We start from the raw sequence: 4,152 nt of genomic DNA, 5'->3' as shown, positions 1-4,152 counted from the left end.
GAGGTGCTCACCTCCCTCATCCTTCCAGCAAAGGACTTTGGAGCAGGCAATGAGGTTGCAGCTGACGCCTTGAGGTGCCCCAAGAATAATTAACGCTGTAAGAATAATTAATGCCGTAAGCTCACCTGCACATTTGGTGGCAGAATTGCAAACCTCCAATCAGCATGGTAGGGTCCTTGAAAGACATTTCCTTAGCTAGAGGGGGGGAAACGAGCTGCTTCTGACCAGCTCTGGAGATGGTGGGAAGCCAGGTATGAAGATGCTCTGAACTTCCTTTTTCCCAGGGGGTCTCCCACCAGCCCTGTATTGTCCCACCTTTGGCAGCCTTCCCATGAAAATCACAGTTCTGGCATTCCCACGGCAGTGAGAAGCTGGCTGAGTAAATTCCCTGTGGGGACAAGGGAGAGGGCTGGAGCAGCGTGTGCCTCTGGGGCTGTAAGGATGGCCCACGGCTCTCGGCAGCACCGCACCAGCTTTTGTTCCCCTCTGTCCTCCTGAAAGGAAGTGGTGAAAGGCAGCCAGGCCGCCTTTATTTCTGTGAAATGGAGTGAAAGGAGCGAGGCAGCCCATCGGAAGCAGATCATTAGGAATATTAGTGACCTTAGGTGATCCCTGCGGGGCTGGGAGAGGAGCAGGCGGGAAGGACATCGTGTCCTTGTTTGTCACGTTAGCTGTCTATCCTCCGTGCTCTGCAGGGCTTGTTTGCCTCCCTTGAGAAGGAGACATCCATGTTTCCTGCTGTGGGACACTAGCTTCTCCAGAAGGGTTGGACAGGCCCTCCACAGAGGCACAGCCAGATTTCAGCCAGCTCTACTTGCACCAGCCTGCCCTGGCTGTATAGACACCTTGGCCAACTTCTAGCAGGTTTCCCACATTTTCCAGTCCCATCTTAAACCCTTGGGACCCTCTTTGTGCCTTTGTCAGCTTCTGTTGAGGGCTGTGCTGGGAAGTCACCTCTTGTTGGGACCTTGCATGGACAGGCTTTTCCCAGAGAACATGCAACAGCACTCTTGCCTGTCTAGCAAGGCTTTTGGGATGTCATCATAAGAACTTTTCTTCCCCCATCCCATGGTGCAGGCTGGATGAAGATTTGCACTTCCCCAAACCCCGTGTGGGAGAGGAAGGACAGAGAGTGGCCTTGAGAACCAGAATGTCTGAGAAAAGCCACAACCAAAGCCCAAAACTGCTCCTTCCAGGTTCTCAAGAGAGATGGGAAACTCTGCCCCTGGGTCTGTACTGAAATACTACCAAGCCTGAGATGACATTGTTGTGCTTCTGGGGTTTGACTCAGCTGTGTAGAGGATGGAGGGGGAGGAAAAAGCTGTTCAAGCATAAGCTTTGCCATTTCATAGGCTGCATGTGGTCTCTTTTCTGTGCTGTTCTGCTGAAGGGCTGTGCTTGAAGCTTGGCAGAGTCCTCTGTCCTCGCAGATATGGGGAACAGAGGCTGGGAAAATGCTGCAGGGAAAAGGGCTGGAGCAATTTAACCAGCAGAGCTTAAAGGAAAGTATTGCTGCCATACCTCAGTGCCTCATCAGTCTCCATTCCTGTGGAGTGCTTACAGGGGGGGAGACCCCAAACCCCTGCCAAAAGCCCAGCACCACGGAGGTCCCGTGGTTGCACAGACAGCTGTGGCACTGTCAGATCCATGGACCTTGGTTTGGTTGCTGTGGGCCCGGGTGTTTGATTGTTCAGTCCCTTGTGCTGCACAGCATTGCTGTACCTGATGGCTGCAGCTGGGAAGGCAGAGCACTTGTTAGAGAGCTGATTGCTGGGTATGCCAAGTACTGCCTGCCTTGGCCTGAGGCACGTTTGAACCAGGCCTTAAAAACCAGGTCCCAATGTGTCATCATGGCTTTGAACCTCATGGGTTTTTTGATTAATGCTTTTTGATTAAAACATGTGAGACTTGGGGTTGACATTCACCGCTTGCATGACTTTTTTTTTGGTTTAAAGATCTCTGCTCCTTGCAGAGACAAGACATCTCTGGGCAGTAAAACTTCTTTCCTGACTCTTCTCCCAGTCACTGGATTTTCTATTGCCCCTGAGAAGCCTATAAATCTCTAGACTAGCATTAAATGGCAACCAGTAGATCACCTCCTTTCCCTTTCCAAGGCTGCTTAATTTCAGGAGGAAGAGTGAAGCCTTGCTGAGCTGAGCAGGAAGAGGAGCTTTAGGTGTGCTTTGCTATCTTGTGCTGGTGGCTGCTGGTGGGACCTGGGAAAAATGCCACCAGTTCTTTTTATAGTTCAGTTTGCAAGCTGTATTTCTTGGCAGAGAAGATGATCATTGGTCTGTTTTTATTCCTTTGGCATGATGAGTCATCAAAGATGATATTAATTAGAGAACTAATCTCCCTTGGTGGCAAATGGTGCAAGTTCTCTGGTTTGCCAAGGCTTTGTTACATGCTAGAACTGGATTGAGGGGTGCTAGTTAATGGGTATGGAAGCTTAAGCTGCCTTATCACTTTTCTGTGCATGCAGAAGAATTGATATTCCCAACTGAGTGGATGAAGGAACTCTTTACTGAGGGACTGGACATTAAAATTCTAACTGGGGAACAATTCTGCTTCTGAAAACTTAACTGTGAGCTGCCAGCTTGGACTGCAGCTACACTGCACTTCTGATACAACTGGAGATGCCTGTGCTGTGGGACATGGAAGCTTTAAAGATGGAAGGATGCAGGGAATGCCTTCTAATCTGTTGTGTGTAAGAGCCTGAATGAGGGATGTGGGGCTCCAGGGGCTCTCCAAAATGCAGTTTATTCCATCCAAGAGGTTACAGCAGCCCAGGGAGGTGGGTGACAGAGCTGTGCCTACAGCTGTCAGCTCCAGCTGCAGGCAGGCCTGGAGACCCTGAGTTTAGGTTACAATGCATTATAGACTTTCCTTTGCTGAGCACCTTAATACAGAAGAACCAATCTATACCTTAACTTTTATCTATAGCCTGTCATAACTACTGTAATTACCATATTCATGTTACTGTTCTCCAATCACTCAAAGTTAGTACATTACAGTTTAAGCTAGAAGTTGTTTTTCAGTTTTCTTGCAGTGGAAAATTCTGAGACCTTTTTTCTACTTGCAACATTGGCTGACTTGTTTGCCTGTGCTATCTTTCTGCTTGGTAAAAACATCTTCTTGTTTGAGGTGGGTTTATCCTTTGCTCTAAGTCATAAAAACCCCTTCTAACTAACACACCCTTTGCCTCCTTGGTTATCCAGTAAGACTGGCTCAGCAATTCTTTTCTTCTATATCAAAACTTGCTTCCATCTCTATTCCTTCATCAGACTCTACATTTAAAAATCTTTCTGTTAAGCACACATATCTGGGAGACTTTCTTGTCAAACTTTGATTCTTCCCAACAGTTGTGAATGGTTTAAATGTGGTGGGCAGACAGACAGCAAACTCTTCATTTTGATACCTTTCTACTGTCTTAAGTGGAAACTCTGCCTTGAAAACTGATGGTTGAAGGAGGTCAGAAAACGGCTGGAGAGCTTTCCCTGGGAGCTGTGCTTCCTACTGATCTCTGTGCTGCCATCACCTTATAAGGAGCTCCTGGGAGCCTCATCTTGCTGATAAATGTGTGGGGTGCTGGGTGAGAGCTGTTCAGAGAGCAGCATTTGGCATTTGCCTGCAGGGAACTCGTGCGGCGTGAGGAGAGGAATTCCACGCGCACGCCCTTGCTTTGCGCAACGGCCCAGGCGAGGAGGGCGATCCAACCCAACCCAAGGGTTGGATATAAATATCTCCCAGTTCACATCTTGTGCAGGCACTGACGAGGCCTCTGCAGGCACTAAGGAGGCCTCACTGACAGCTGTTTACAGCACACGTCAGCAGCTGGAGGGGAGCCCATTTCAAACCTAGCAACTTGCGCGGTGTTTGACAGCGAAGGGCTCGGCGGAACGGGCACGCCGTGGAGGACGTGTGCTGTACTCAGCAGGGATTTCTCTCCCTTCAGGCACCCAGGGATTGTTTCCAAGGCCTGCTTTAAATACTGGATTTGTTACTCTATCAGCAGTGCCTGGAGGAGCTGGAAAGCTAGGCAGGGATTGACTTGCCTGCACTAGCCTTGAACTTCTTCACATGCTGAGATTCCAAACTAAGCCTTGTTAACTAAGCCTTGATTTTTCCCCCACTCTTGGACAGACTAGGAAG

This window comes from Geospiza fortis, unplaced genomic scaffold (genome assembly GCF_000277835.1).
Source record: "Geospiza fortis unplaced genomic scaffold, GeoFor_1.0 scaffold88, whole genome shotgun sequence".
NCBI classification, from domain to species: domain Eukaryota; kingdom Metazoa; phylum Chordata; class Aves; order Passeriformes; family Thraupidae; genus Geospiza; species Geospiza fortis.
The sequence above is the reverse complement of the archived record's forward strand: the minus strand, read 5'-3'. Positions refer to the sequence as shown.